This window comes from Tamandua tetradactyla, chromosome 16, assembly GCF_023851605.1.
Source record: "Tamandua tetradactyla isolate mTamTet1 chromosome 16, mTamTet1.pri, whole genome shotgun sequence".
NCBI lineage: Eukaryota > Metazoa > Chordata > Mammalia > Pilosa > Myrmecophagidae > Tamandua > Tamandua tetradactyla.
Genome location: NC_135342.1, coordinates 5725285 through 5742219, shown reverse-complemented (window position 1 = coordinate 5742219; position 16935 = coordinate 5725285). Strand labels below are relative to the sequence as shown.

At 42.0% G+C, this 16935-nt stretch overlaps 1 pseudogene; it reads left to right on the top strand.

Moving 5' to 3' along the window:
- The first annotated feature begins 11045 nt into the window (after window positions 1–11045).
- LOC143658251 (10 kDa heat shock protein, mitochondrial pseudogene) lies at window positions 11046–12471 on the top strand (annotated as a pseudogene).
- Window positions 12472–16935: the final 4464 nt, after the last annotated feature.

Below are 16935 nucleotides of genomic sequence, written 5' to 3'. Positions count from 1 at the left end.
AGTCACTGGCCTGTTTCCTGAGCACCAGCAAAGGGAGCTCGGCTGTAGGAAGAGGGTACACAGAGAGCCCTACGTGAGGAAGTGAAACTAATAAAGCATTGTACCATAAACTTTGAAGTGACTCACTGAGGAAGTGAGAGTAAATACATATCTCAATGAACAATAGTATCAGCTGCCGCTCAACTAAATAGCAAAGACTGTATACCTTAATAAATCACTGAGAAATGCAAGTTAATGTACACCAATTGTTTTCTTAGGGAAACTCCAAGTTCATTCTTATAAGGCAATCAATGAGCCTATTATAGTTTTCATGTACTCTGCGATAATTTTATCACCTCATTGGTGGATTTGGCAATCATACACTATTCTATGGTGTTGATTCTATCTTAGTTCTATCATTAAATAGGTATTAGTGCTCATTACCAGTCCATATGCCTAAACTTTCATTAATCATTTCTTGGTTTACTGAAGCTCTTTTCCTAGTGTATTACTCGAAGTGGTGTAGGAAAGCAATAGTCCCTTAAGTCCTTACATGTTCGTCACTGTTAATGTGTGTTCTTGGGCAGCCTGGCTGGGTTTTTTTCTTTCCTAGAGTGTCATAAGTTTGTTAAACCACGCCCTCTGGGAAGCAGTACCATGTCAAAAAATCTGATGCCAATCTGACTTCCTTTCCCTTCTAAGTAACTTGGCCAATGGCTTAGATATCTGAATAACTATTTTCCCCTAAAAAACACTGAGGGTTGCACGGGTGGTTCCGTGGTAGAATATTCACCTGGCGTGAGGAGACCTGGGCTCTATTCCCACACCATGCAGCCCCTCCAAATGCATATATATATTTATGTATCGAATACTTTTCTTAGAATATGTCCAATTGTTGACCTTCTTGGTTAATTTTCCTAGTTGCATACTGTGTCCTTCTACATGAAGTTTCAAATCTTTATTTAGAGAAAGTTTATTGGATCATGGCTTTTATTATTTGCTTTGTTCCATTGTTTTGGTTTCCCTCTTCAGCAATTTCTATTATGGTATTTGGGGTCTTCTTTGTCTCTCTTTTATATCTATCAATTTCTTCTGAATAGTTTTTCTTTTTTTTTTTTCACCTGGGCAGGCACCGGGAATCTAACCCAGGTGTCTAGCATGGCAGGTGAGAACTCTGCCACTGAGCCACCATCGCACCGCCCTCTTCTGAATAGTTTTTATCTCTTCCTTCATGTATGATTTTTTTTCCTCCTTTCTGTCCTCAGTTTCACTTACATACTTTCTGAGGGCCTATTCATTCTTGTGTTTCTTACAGTTTAGTAGTCATTTCTGAAATTTTCAAAATTTCTAGTTCTTTTCTGGCCATCCTCTGCTCTCTTTCTATGTCATCCTTTTCTCCGCAAAATAATTACTCATATTTTTTCTTCAAATCAAAAGCTCGGGAATAAGAACACACACAGGTGACAGGTAGAACCCTCACTTCATGGACTCTTTCTAGAACTGTGCTCCCAATGCATTTTGAACATCTGGGTCTTGACTCACAGTTATTTCAGATTGTGGCACTCCCTGCAGCAGGGCCCAAGTCTGTCCAACTTGTATTTTCAGCCATTTTCCAGCCCTAGATCTAGCATACAAGAAGTCTATCCATAAAAGATTACTGGATTAAGAAACTATTTAATAAATCCATTGGGAAAACATAAGATTTCGCCTTTTGTTCTAAACCAGAGTTCCCAACCTTGGCACAACTGACACTGGGGACGGCATGCTCAGTTCCGGGCTGTCCTGTACATGGTGGGATGTTGAGTCGCACACCTGGCTGTCACCCACAACATGCCAGGGGCACTCTCCTTAGTCAGTTGTGATAACCAAATACGTCTCCCAACCTTGAAATTGTTCCCTGGGGGTGCAAAACCACTCCCAGCTGAGAACCCTTGCCTTAAGCCTAATCTCTTAGTCATTCATTTATTTCACACATGGAACAATTTTGGAAGGTTAATTACCATGATTTTGCTCAGCAAACTCACCTTTCTTTTAGCTTCTGATCAGCTTTTTTTTTTTGCATGGGCAGGCACCGGGAATCAAACCCGGGTCTCAGGAGTGGTAGGCGAGAACTCTGCCCCTGAGCCATCGCACTGATCAGCTTTTGAGCAACAGAATTTTTCATAATAAACACAGCTGCCCATAACTAACAGATATAGTTTAAATATGTTAGCTATCTGTTGCTGGTAACAAATGGTCACAAGATTAGCGGCTTAAAACAACATACAATATTTCAACTTCTTAATCCTTAGAACAATTAAATCTAAAGGCCATAATATGGTCTTTTATGATGGAAGATTATGGAATGACTATATACTTGACTCTAACCTTACGGAATTCGGCATGCAAATATTTGCTGTTTTCTTAGCTATTTAAGCAAATACCAATGGCTAATCTAGTGCTCACTTGTGTCGCCAGCTTCTTTACTCAGAGATTTTTTTCTGAAGGTTTTCTCAGTACGTGTGATTTGAAACTTGTGATCTCCAGTTTCATCTATAATTTTGACCATAGATAGGGCTTATAGTCTTTATTTATTTTGTTTTTCCACAGAATTAATAAACCCTAAGGTGGGGTGTGGACCTTCCTGGCAATGTGGGATAGACATCCTAGAATGAGCTGAGACTCAGCATCAAGGGATTGAGAAAAACCCTAGAATGAGCTGAGAGGGATTGAGAAAAACTTCTTAACCAAAAGGGGGAAGAGTGAAATGAGACAAAATAAAGTGTCAGTGGCTGAGCGATTCCAAACAGAGTCCAGAGGTTATCCTGGAGGTTATTCTTATGCATTAAGTAGATACCACCTTGTTATTCAAGATGTAATGGAGAGACTGGAGGGAACCACCTGAAAATGCAGAGCTGTGTTCCAGTAGCCATGTTTCTTGAGGATGATTGAATAATGGTATAGCTTTCACAATGTGACTGTGTGATTGTGAAAACCTTGTGTCTGATGCTTCTTTAATCTACCTTGTCAACAGATGAGTAGAACATATGGAATAAAAATAAATAATAGGGGGAACGAATGTTAAAATAAATTTAGTTTGAAATGCTAGTGATCAATGAAAGGCAGGGGTAAGAGATATGATATGTATGAATTTTTTTCTGTTGTCTTTTTATTTCTTTTTCTGAATCAATGCAAATGTTCTAAGAAATCATCATGATGATGAATATGCAACTATGAATTGTGAATTACTGATTATATATGTAGAACGGAATGATCATAATAAATAAATAAATAAACCCGGAGGTGACAGTTGGAAGCATGCTTGTGATGGAGATGTGCCTTGTCAAGTGTGCCTCATACTTGTAGAGCTTAAATAACAATAATATCTAACATTTAGTGAGAAGTTAGATTTAATGAATGATTATAATTTGTAGATTTTTTTTTTACTTTTTTTTTGTTGTACAATATAGCATATATACAAAGCAAAGAAAGAAAAAAGCAATAGTTTTCAAAGCACTGTTCAACAAGTAGTTACAAGACAGATCCCAGAGTTTGTCATGGGTTACCATACCACCCTCTCAGATTTTTCCTTCTAGCTGCACCAGAATATAGGAGACTAGAAGGAATAAATTTTTTTTTATCATCACAATTGACTTTTTCTTCTCTTTTGTGAAAAATAACATACATACGAAAAAGCAATAAATTTTAAAGCACAGTGCAACTGTTAGTTGTAGAACAGATTTCAGAGTTTGGTATGAGTCACAATTCTACAATTTTAGGTTTTTACTTCTAGTTGCTCTAAGGTACTGGAGACTAAAAAAAATATCAACTTAATGATTCAGAAATCATATTCGTTGTTAAACCCTACCTTCTCTGTATTACTCCACTACCACCTTTAATCTTTCTATCCCTCTCTTTAGGGGATTTTGGGCTATGGCCATTCTAACTTTTTCATGTTGGAAGGGGCTGTCAAGAAAATGGGGTAGGGAAATGGAACTAGCTGATGTTCTGGAGAGGCTGGGCCCTCTAGGTTTCAAGACTTATCTGGTTCAGGAACCTATCTGGAGGTTGTAGATTTCTGGAAAGTTATCGTCCATGGAAACTTTGTAGAATCCTATATATTGCCCTGGGTACTCTTTAGGATTGGCTGGAATGGTTTTGGTTGGGGTTTGCCAAGTTATGATAGGTAGCAATGTCTACCTAAAGCTTGTGTAAAAACAACCTCCAGAGTAGCCTCTTGTTCTAGTTTGCTAGCTGCCGGAATGCAACACACCAGAGACGGATTGTCCTTTTTTTTTTTTTTTTTTTAATTAAAAAAAATTAACTAACACAACATTTAGAAATCATTCCATTCTACATATGCAATCAGTAATTCTTAATATCATCACATAGATGTATGATCATCATTTCTTAGTACATATGCATCAATTTAGAAAAAGAAATAGCAAGACAACAGAAAAAGAAATAAAATGATAATATAGAGAAAAAATAAAAATAAAAATAAAAAATACAAAAATATATAAGAAAAAAAACAACTATAGCTCAGATACAGCTTCATTCAGTGTTTTAACATAATTACATTACAATTAGGTAGTATTGTGCTGTCCATTTTTTTTTTTTTAGAAATCATACCATTCTATATATGCAATCAGTAATTCTTAACATCATCACATAGATGCATGATCATCGTTTCTTAGTACATTTGCATAGGTTTAGAAGAACTAGCAATATAACCGAAAAAGATATAGAATGTTAATATAGAGAAAAAAAATAAAAGTAATAATAGTAAGAACAAAACAAAACAAAACAAAACAAATACCTATAGCTCGGATGCAGCTTCATTCAGTGTTTTAACATGAATACTTTACAATTAGGTATTATTGTGCTGTCCATTTTTGAGTTTTTGTATCCAGTCCTGTTGCACAGTCTGTATCCCATCAGCTCCAATTACCCATTATCTTACCCTGTTTCTAACTCCTGCTGAACTCTGTTACCAATGACATATTCCAAGTTTATTCTCGAGTGTCGATTCACATCATTGGGACCATACAGTATTTGTCTTTTAGTTTTTGGCTAGACTCACTCAGTATAATGTTCTCTAGGTCCATCCATGTTATTACATGCTTCATAAGTTTATCCTGCCTTAAAGCTGCATAATATTCCATCGTATGTATATACCACAGTTTGTTTAGCCACTCGTCTGTTGATGGACATTTTGGCTGTTTCCATCTCTTTGCAATTGTAAATAACGCTGCTATAAACATTGGTGTGCAAATGTCCGTTTGAGTTTTTGCCCTTAATTCCTTTGAGTAGATTCCCAGCAATGGTATTGCTGAGTCGTATGGCAATTCTAGATTCAGCTTTTTGAGGAACCGCCAAACTGCCTTCCACAGTGGTTGCACCATTTGACAGTCCCACCAACAGTGGATAAGTGTGCCTCTTTCACCGCATCCTCTCCAGCACTTGTCATTTTCTGTGGATTGTCTTTTAATAAAAGGGGATTTATTTTGTTGGTTCTTCAGAGGAAAGGCAGCTAACTTTCCACTGAGGTTCTTTCTTATGTGGAAGGCACAAGATGGTCTCTGCCGGTCTTCTCTCCAGGCCCCTGGGTTCCAACAACTTTCCCCGGGGTGACTTCTTTCTGCATCTCCAAGGGCCTGGGCTGAGCTGCAAGTGCTGAGATGAGGAATGCCAAGCTGCTTAGCAGTGCTACGTTGCAATCTCTCATTTAAGCACCAGCCAATTAAGTCAAACATCACTCATTGCAGCAGACACGCCTCCTAGCTGACTGCAGATGTAATTGGCAACAGATGAGGTTCACGTACCGTTGGCTTATGTCCGCAGCAATAAGACTAGGTATGCTCACCTGGCCAAGTTGACAACTGAATCTAACTAACACACCTCTCGACTCTATTTGAAATGTCTCAGCCACTGATACTTTATTAGTTATACTTCTTTTCCCCTTTTTGGTCAGGATGGAATTGTTTATCCCATGGTGCCAGGGCCAGGGAGACGTTCACCCCTGGATGTCATGTCCCACATAGGGGAGAGGGCAATGATTTCACTTGCAGAGTTGAGTTTAGAGAGACTGAGGCCACATGTGAGCCACAAAAAAGGTCCTCCAGAAGTAACTGTTAGGCATGCCTATAGGTAGGCTAAGCTTCTCTGCTACCTACATAAGCTTCACAAGAGTGAGCCTAAAGACCAAGGGCTTGGCCTATTGATTTGGGTGTCCCTAATGTTTGACACGGCATCAGGAGATTCTCTGAGAGTAAAGTTTAATAGTTTCATATTTTCTCTCCCATCCCTCAAGGGATTTTGCCAATACTTTTTGATTATCTGCTCTTTGCCAATACTTTTTGGTGTATCCAGGCATTGCATTAAGCTCTACAAGATTAAGGGCCCTCATTCTTATTCTGGGCTCCTTGTGTTTCACTTGTTCAAATGATCTATCCAGACAGATTGAATTAGATTATTGCTACAGAAAATTTAGTTTCCAGACCAAAAAAAAAAAAAAAACACCTTTCTTCCTTTGGTCTCAAAGTGTAGATATTTCTTTTTGCTTACTACTGTACTTCAATAGCCAGGAGAAAATACCTGAAATTACTGAAAATCCAACTACCTTGATCTCTGATAATGATAGTATAACTATGTAGCCTTTATCTCATGATTGTAAAAACCGGTGACAGACCCCCACTGGTACCGTCTTATCCTGTTTTTCAACTTTAAGTCTTAGGATCACTAAAAACAGCCCCTAATGTTTATAAATGAAAGGCCTTAAGTCAGCCCAAAACTGACCCACACCAATTCCAAAATTCTCTTCCTAGATGGCCCTGGATCTAACCTACATGGGCCCACCTGACACATGCAGTAGCTTAAACTCTAACCTAGGAGTGGCCTGTGCTCATCATAATACTAAAATCCACACCCATCACCCTCGGAGGGCCACATTTTCTTGCACACCTTCTGTGACTAAGCATGTGAACAGTCTAAACATGCTGAATAATTAGATCATGTCTAACCTCGTCATCTCGATCCATTATACTCATTATCCCAAACCTGCCCATCTTTTGATACTAGAATCTTTCAGAGTTACTACAGTTCGGGGAGACAGGTTTTTAGGCTGGTAGGCCGTGTGATCTCCTGCTATAAACTCTTTCTCGCTTTGAAACCCCAGTGTCTCTGTGATTGGTCATTTGTGTGCATCAGGCAAAGAACCCATCACCTTTTTTTTTTTAAATACAAAAAAATACCAAATAAATGCAAACATTCCTATTTTGATCATTCCGTTCTACATATATAATCAGTAATTCACAATATCATCACATAGTTGCATATTCATCATCATGATCATTTCTTGGAACATTTACATCTATTCAGAAAAAGAAATAAAATGAAAACAGAAAAAAAAATTATACAAACCATACCCCTCACTCCTCCCTTTCATTGATCACTAGCATTTCAAACTAAATTTATTTTAACCTTTGCTCCCCCTATCATTCATTTTTATTCCATATGTTCTACTCGTCTGTTGACAAGGTAGATAAAAGGAGCATCAGACACAAGGTTTTCACAATCACACAGTCACATTGTGAAAGCTGTATCGTTATACAATCATCCTCAAGAAACATGGCTACTGGAACACAGCTCTACATTTTCAGGCAGTTCCCTCCAGCCTCTCCATTACATCTTGGATAACAAGGTGATATCTACTTAATGTGTAAGAATAACCTCCAGGATAACCTCTCAACTCTGGAATCTCTCAGCCATTGACCCTTTATTTTGTCTCATTTCACTCTTCGCCCTTTTGGTGGAGAAGGTTTTCTCAAGCCCTTGATGCTGAGTCTCAGCTCATTCCAGGATTTCTGTCCCACGTTGCCAGGAAGAGAACCCACCCCTTTTGATCGGTATCATTCTGGGTTAGGCAACGACCTACGCACTTTACATGCACGAACTCATGTAACCATCAGCAACTTGACCGTGATGTATGTTATCATCATTCTCAGTCTGCAGGTGATGGAACAGGTGAAGCAGCCGACCCAAGCCTACCCAAGCACACTGTGCAACCAACCACCCCAAAACAGAAACGCTTAAAACAACAGTGATTTACTAATTTCCATGATTCCAGGAGCTGGCTGGGCTCACTGGAAGGTTCTCCATTCTGCGTGACGGTGACAGAGCTGCTGAGCTGTGTACGCAGCTGGTGGAAGGGCTGGGCTGGAGGGCCCAAGAGGACCCCTGGGTCCTCGGCCGCGGTGGCCACACCGGGGTAGTTCTTTCTCCAGGAGCTGCCTCATCATTCAGGGGTCCGACCCAAGGCTCCTAGCCTGGTATTTGGCTTCCCAAAGAGCGAAAACAGAAGCTGCAGGCCTTCTTATGCCTGGAAGTCACCAGGTGTCTCTTCCACCACATTCTACTGACACTGCAATGAGTGTGAGGGGTTTGGGGGCTGAGCTAAGAAAAAGGTGGCCACGAGGTGGCAGCGTTGAGGTAAAACAAGCTATCCATTGGGACGACCTGAGGCAGGTGGCTTTGGAGGGGTGGTCTCTCTCTCAGTGGGACACATGGCCAAGGGCTGTCCCTCAAGGGACAGGCCGAAGAGGAGCAGAGCAAGGGAAAATCCTGGGGAGGGAGAACAGGGCAGGGGTGCTTGCAAGTCCAGGCCGTGGGGCTCAACCAGCACACCAGGGGGTCTCCTGGTCATAGAGCTCCCAGGACCAATAGCAGAGCTTGGGGTTTTTTACCTGCAGGGCTCTTCCTACCTGTGACTAACAGGTATTGGTTGCGATTTTGTGGGATAATGGGTACAAAGCAGACTGGCACTCGATAGCTAAAAATCGCCTATTGGGCAATGTTTAAAACAACTGGATATGTAAGAATCTGGATTTGAGCCAGGGGCTCCCAGGACATCTGCTGTGAAGAGGCAAATCATCTGGGGCTAACAGAGATCTTCTTTGGCTCGTTTATCTCACAGTTGGTCAAACCAAGTCATAGGACCAACGAAATTCAAGGGGAGGAGAAGTAAGGACCGCGTCTTGAGGGAAGAAGCAACGTGAGAACACGGATAAGGCAGGAATTGTTGGCAGGCGTCTTTCCACACAGTAAGTAACAGGCCTGTAGTTGGTGGAACCAGGATTTGAATCTAGGCTGTTTCCACAAGTGCCATGATGCTATTTTGTCTTCCCTGCATACTTCCAAAGACATGTGTCAAAGGAAGTGCAGAAACAGAGCTGTCCCCTCTGAAGTTCGGAATAAAGGATATGACCTAGTTTCTGGGGACCAGCCTAACAAGTGAAGGGTGGTGGCACCGCATATTGTTAAAACACAAACTTTGATGTCAGGAAGCCCTGGGTTTGAATCCTTCCTCTGGATGTCTTCTTGTCTCCATGTGATATCTGGGACTCCAGCCACCATTTGGACAGCGCATGATTCACTGACCTGAGAGTATCTGAAACTCGGTTCCTTTTCTGTTTTCACCTGCCAAATGGAGAGTCCCCTGAAAGGATGCATTTATACATGAGGGTATCAGAGCCAATCAATATGCACTGAATTGATTTACCTATCCCTGAGAGTATCTGAGCCCATAGTTCTTTGATTGATTAGTGACTCTATGAGTGCCTGACCCCCCAGTCCTCAGAATGTGTTTATGTGCCTTTCAGGGTATCTGACGACATACAGAATGAGTTTCCCACTGACTGTTTACAATCCCTCAGCCCTAGCACTCGTCATGGCTTCCCACAGTCGTTATCTCCCGGTTACCTTAGAGTATGTTTTCCCCTTTGCTTACCTAGTGTTAACATTCTGTCATGCCTAGTGAATGATTTTATATTAAGTTATCTCTGTTCAGATAACTGCCTCTCTCCTAACTGGACCCAGACCAAAGCAATGACTTTGCATCTGAAACCAAATCCTACAGGGCAAGATTTGTTTTTGTACACTCTCCCCAGATCCCCTCGTTTGATGTATTTGTCATCACCGCATTGGAGTCAACAGCAATCTGAGGTGATATCTCAATCCTTCAGAGTGTGGGAGGCCACATCCTCAAGTGAATTCATCTGCCTTTCAAAAGCCTTTAGTCTAAATCTCCTGGATTACTCATTTGCTTCCCAGAATATCCCCAGATGATATCTTCCCATTTCTGAATGCCCACTTTAACACATAATAATTCAATAACTCTAAGAAGAACAGCTACTTTCTTGAAACCTCTTAATATGGTGCAGACATCTTTCCAAATCCTTTAGAGACTGAGCTCTTTCCCTGCATATACTTCCCTGGGTCTTGGAGAGCAAGACCCTATTCCTAAATTTAAGGAATTTAAGACATTCAAACCAACCCCCACTGGTGGACTTCTCAGAGACGGTAGAGTGATTGGCAATCTGTTCCCTGAAGGCATATTTATCAGGGTCTGGGATTTCACCATACTTACAAGAGAATATGTTATCGTGTTCCTGTTTCATGAATGGTGGCAAAAGGCACAAGCCTCTTGAGTCAGAAGCAAAGAACTGAATTACTCACAGCACAACAGGCTTCACGTTCGCATTGGTTCTTCCGGTGGCCCACAGGTGGATGTTACACATGCAGAGGGGAGCCCCAGAGCTGAAGAACCCTGAGCGTGGAAGCATTCACCTCTTTTAGCAGAGGAGATGGTTTCTCATCCATCAAGGTTGCTTGCTGCAAACTCAGCCCTGAGAAATGACCAGAAAAAGAGTGGGCTGGGCCTTGCATTCTTGGCATACCCAGCAAAAACATGCAAAAATGTTCAGGGCCCATGGTGGATTTCCTCTCCCTGCAATATTATCCGATGGAGTGACTAGGCTGCCTTGCCCTAAACATATGCCTCTAAATCATCAAGAGACTAGTGGGCATCTCAGATTTTCTCAGCTAATAATCCTTCAATGGAGCCTCTGTAACAGAGTGAGTCCATAATCCCCTCAATAGACTGTCTTTGAGTGTGTTCCTATGTATAGATATATATTGAAGAATTATAGTTCTCAAAAATACTTCATGAAAGTTAAAACAAACAAACAAACAAACAAAAAAAGAGTCCATGAGTTGGTCACTCACCACGTATGGTGGCTGTTGACACCATGAGCGACAGCTGTCAGGTAACCTGCCCATAGGTTAAACATAGGTCATCCATCTGGAATCCATAGCCAAGTTTTTGGTAATCTACTTTCCAAATGTATCTCCCCCAAACTTTGCCGATTCTTAGGTCTCATTTCCCACTTACCTTCCCCTCGTTCATTCTTTCTAACCACAGTGCCCATTTAGTTCTCCTTGAAACAAAACAAAGTGTGCTCCCATTCCAGGAATTTGCACTTGCTGTTCCCTCTGCCTGGAATGCACTTCTTGGAGGAAGTTCTTGGTTTCTCCATCACCTCATTCGAATCTCAGGTCCAGCACCATCTCCAGAGTGGCCTTTCCCATCACCTCACCTAGAATTACACTAAGTCACCCTTATTCCAAGGCCCTGCTTTATTTTCTTTCATTGCATTTGTCACTGTCTGACATCACATGCTGTGTCTATTTCTTTACATGTTTAATTATCCATCTCCCCACGTAGAAAGGGAACCCAATGAAGATGGGACATTGTTTACTTCACCACTCTATCTGTAGTGCCTATGACAAGGCACAATGTGCTCGATGAGTGTTTTCTGGGTGAAGGAATCTCCTCGGTCAGTTTTCTTAGATCTGTCTCCCCTGCTTCCTCTGGCTGAGGAAGCATCTTTTCCAAGACCCTGCTCTATCCTCACTGGGCTTGTTATCTTCACTCTCCCCATTTTGCTTTCTTTTCTCCACACAGCAGTACTCTTTTGCAAACTAAAATTAGATTATGTCATCTCCAGTTTGAAAGCCAGATCATATCATTTCCATGGAAAAGCCTCTGATTGCTTTCCGTTTTCAGTTTGAGTAAAAGCCGGATTCCTTATTCGGTCCTAAAATGCCTTCCTTGATCTGGTTCCGGCTCTCCTGATGAGCTTCATGTCCTACTCCCTTCTACCATTTCTCCCTCCTTCACGCACTTAGGTGGGGCATCCCTTTTGTTTAGGGCCCTCACACGAACACACTCCTGGGTTAGACATGTCCACCCTTCCGTAGGGAGCCGCTCTCCACGTCCAGCTCTGAGCCTGAACGTGACCGTCTCGGGCTGGGCGACCTGTTGGACACCTCTTCTCCAAGTTCTCGTGTCATGTCTGAGGGCCGGCCTGCGGTTTCTCTCCTTGTGGCGGCATTTAGAAAGCTTCTTCCCCTCTTTGAATGAGTATTGGTTGAAAGGCGTGCAACCAAAGGTGGCGCTATGCTTTCAGAAAAATCTCAAGGAAAAGGATTGCAAGCACCAGTGCCATTGTTGGGTTGGGGTCTAAAGGAAAGGGCGGAGATGTTTAACGAGTTAGTGTGCAAGTTGGAGATAAAGCGCTTCTTCCAGAGTATGGAAGCACCAAGGTGGTTCTAGGTGACAAGAATTATTTCTTATTTAGAGATGCCGACATTCTTGGGAAGGATGCAGAGTGAAATAAATCACTACTGAAAAGGCATCGTGTGAAGCTACCCATGGCCCTGAAGTTCTGAACTCTTCCATCAGTTAAGTAATTTCCATGCCTCTCTTTTATAATAAACACATGATAATCTAGTGTCTCTGAAATTTAATTTCGCTGTACTGATGGAAGCATTTCCAAATAAAAATATATGAATGCAAAACAAAAACAAAACGCCACCCCCCAGATGGCCCCCCTCTGCCTGGCCACTCTAAAGTAGCACCCTCTGTCCCTGGGCTCCTCATATCCGATTACACTTATGCCCTTTAACTCTCTGGAAACATCTTATTCATGTGTTTGCTTATTTATCGTCTGCAACTCTCCATAGAATGACACCCTTAAAGGGCAGTGTGGCAGCTTGAAGTTGCACGTACCCCCCCAAAAGTCACGCTCTTCTAATCCATTCTGTGGGTGTCGGTCTATTGTGGGTGGGACCTTTTCATGAGGCGATTTCAACAAAGATGCCACCCACCTCCTTCAGGGTCGGTCTTAATCCTCTTACCGGAGCCCTTTGTGAGAGGATAAAACACACACAGAAGCTAAGAGATGGAATTAAGAGAAGCTTACAGAGAAAAGAAGCCACGGACACCAGGAGCTGGAAGCAACAAAGCGGGGGAGCAAAGGGCCAGCAGACGCCACCACGTGCCTTCTGGTGGGACAGGGGCATCCCGGATGCCGGCAGCCTGTCCCCAGAGCCCAGGTATCGTGCTGTTGGTGCCTGGAGCTGGACGTTTCCACAGCCTAAGGACTGTAAATCGTAGGTTAACAAATCCCCATTGTTAAAGCCCACCCATGCCGGTATATTGCATTCAGCAGCTTTAGCAAACCCAGACAGGCAGCAAGGACTGTGTGTCTCTGGTCCACCGCCATGCCCTCCCTCTACGTGACCACCAGATGTCTGGTACATCAGACACCAACGCTGAGAAGGACTCATTACCGTCCTCATCAATGCCTACAACAAATGCATTTTCCGTCACCGCCCGCTAGAGGGTGATCTAAGCACACACGAGCCTTCAAGGACTCAGACTCATCTATGAAACTTTGTCCAGTTTTTTAGCCGAGCCACCCCACCCTAGGCCTTGTGTCTACGAATACAGGGGGAGAGAGCACAAGGGTGAGGCGCCTGTCTCTGGCCCATGACCAGCCTTTCCTCTCATACTCCGGAGCCAAGTTTATCTGGGAGATGACACACGGTCCTGGAAGCCGCCTGTGATCCTGGCTCCAGAAGATCTAGAGAGGAACTGGGTGTGGCCGCCACGAAGGCGCTCCAGGCTGCTGGGGTGGACACAGCAGCTCACGGATCCTCAGTCGCCGGCGAGAAGCACAAGGATTGAGATCCCGACTAGGAGTCCCGGACACTTTCTTCAAATGCTGGCCTTCCAGCTGCGTGTTTTAGAGCATGTGTCAAGAATCGGTCTTCGTTCATCATCGCCTTTATCTCTGTAACAGGGCTGTGTCTTCCTAATGAGAGGTTCACTGAGGTCTCCTCCCAGACACTGGGTGAAAAATAGGCATCTGCCTTCATTTGACATCATCAGGCTCCTGATAGCCAGAATACAATTATGTACCTAATTTCTGACTCAGGAAAAATTTACACAGTAAATGGCAAAGTATAAAGTACTTTTTGTGCAAAGTACAAAAGAGAGGACTGCGTCAAACAGATAGCTCATCCATCCCCATTTTCCACTTTCTCAGTGGCCCTCTGCTTGCACCACTTTCTGGTATTTCTTTCCAGAAATTCATTGCATTTGCAAGAATATGCCTAATAGTCAGCATGTACTGAGGTTTGAAGCACTGTTCTAAATACTTTACTTGATCTGAAGCTCATAATTAATCTATAACTTAAGCTGGTAACACACTTTTAAGTTCGAAGAATCCAAATATTACTGAAGTGTACAAAAACTAAGACATTTCGTCCCCCAGCTGCACATGAAGATGTTTTCTTCCTTCCTCACATGGCCATCACCACTCTGATGGGCTTCCTGTGCTTCCTCCCAGGATTTATGAAAGACCAGCAACTAGATAAATACATTTTCATTTTTCAAAACTTGTGCTCTTCATTCTGCTTATTTCACTGGATATTAGATCCTGAAGACATTTCCATGCCAATAAAAATATTACAAATATAGCCTCCCCATTATTTTTTTAAACTTTTTTTTATCGTATAGTATAACATGTATACAAAGCAAAGAAATAAAAAAGCAGTAGTTTTCAAAGCACTCTTCAACAAGTAGTTACAGGACAGCTCCCAGAGTTAGTCATGGGCTTGCATAAGAACAACCTCCAGAGTAGCCTCTCGACTCCATTTTAACTCTCTCAGCCATTAATACTTTATTAATTACTTCTTTTTCCCCCTTTTGGTCAGGATGGAATTGTTGATCCCATGGTGCCAGGTCTAGATTCATCCCTGGGAGTCATCTCCCACATCACCAAGGAGACTTTCATCCCTGGGTGTCATGACCTATGTAGGGGGGAGGGCAATGATTTCACTCGCAGAGTTGGGCTTAGAGAGACTGAGGCCACATCTGAGCAATAAAAGAGGTCCTCCAGAAGTAACTCTTAGGCATGCCTGTTGGTTGTCTAAGCTTCTCCACTACCTACATAAGCTTCACAGGAGTAAGCCTCATGATCGAGGGCATGGCCTATTGATTTGGGTGTCCCTAAAGTTTGACACAGTATCAGGATAATATTACTTCTAGACTGACTAGAGAATTACCTTTGCTCCTATCTACTCCCTTACATTGGAGTTCAACCTCGTTAGCTAACAGTTCACCCATCTCTAGCTTCTATGTATCTCTAAGTCCCTGTATTCTGTATTATAAGCCTCTGATTATACCTTTATGCTGGTCATAAAACTGGAATGATACAGTATTTATCCTTTTGTGTCTGGCTAATTTCACTCAGCATTATGTCCTTAAGACTCATCCATCTCGTCCTGTGCTTCAGGATGTCATTTTGTCTTACTGCTGCATAATATTCCATCCTATGTATATACCACATTTTGTTGATCCACTCCTCTGTTGATGGGCATTTAGCTCGTTTCCATTTTTTGGCAATTGTGAATAATGCTGCTATGAACATTGGTGTGCAAATGTCTGTTAGTGTCATTGTTTTCAGCACTTCTGGGTATATAGCAAGTAGTGCTATTGCTGGGTCATAGGGCAGCTCGATATTTAGTTTCCTAAGGAACTGCCAAACAGTCTTCCATAGTGGCTGCACCATTGTACATTCCCACCAGGAGTGCATAAGTGTCCCAGTTTCCTCATTATTTTTTTTGATATGTGAGTTATTATTACTTCCCATAGCTTTATTAGCATCGTTTATTTAACTGATCTCCTTCATATGGGCCATTAAATTGCTACCAAACAGAAATATGTTTTCGAATTCATATTTCAAAATTTCAATATATCTCTCTTCTCACCACAGTTATACAACCCACTTCTTCAAAAGATCATGGAACTTGTAATACCAACAGCTGGAAACAATAAAAATGGTCTTCGCTATGAGAATGAGTAAACAAATTGTGGTACACCCATACAGTTTACTGCCCCACACAAAAGGAAGTGAACTATTGATACACTCAATCACTTGCATAGATCTTGAAGATATTATACTGAATGGAAAAAAAAAAAAAGCCAGTCTCCAAAGGTCATATACTATTTCAAAAGGTCATATGCCATTTGATTCCATCTACACGACATTCCTAAAATAACAAAATTATAGAGATGGAGACGAGATTAGAGGTTGTCAGGAGTTGGGTGTGGTGTGGGTGGTGAATGGGTGAAGAGAACTTTACAGCAGTTGGCAAGTCTTGAATCTTGACCGTGGTGGTGTTTACACTAATCTACATCTGATAAAGCAGCATACAACTTCCTGCATACACTTCATCAGTGTCAACTTCCTGGTTTGCATACTGTATTGTGGTTACATAAGATGCCACCATTGGAGGAAACTGGTTGAAGAGCACACAGGAACTCTCTGTACTATTTTCCAACTGCCTGTGAATATACACTATTTTAAAATAAATTTTAAAAAATAACACAGAAGGCCTCAGTATAGCTTGCTAGGTAATAAAAGTTCCTATCTGCTAATCTAATATATATGATGAAGAAAAGGAAATGCACATCAGTGAGGTGTTAGCTCTTCCCAGCTTACTGAAGGGCATTCCTGAGGTTCCCGTCACTGAGCTGCGCCTGCCATTGTCACATCAGGGATAGTAATACTACCTCACGGCTATCCCACCAGGGTATGTGTCTACGCATGGGGCCCCCATACACCCTACTGACACCTTTGAAAATAGTAAAAATATCCTCAAATTACCCAATCTGAGTGTGCTGTCTCTTTCCTGTCTCAAAATCTGACTGATACATTTAGACAACTGGAAATCACACAAGAATATAAGGGTGACATGGGATTTGTATACCCTGAAGGACAGACCCAA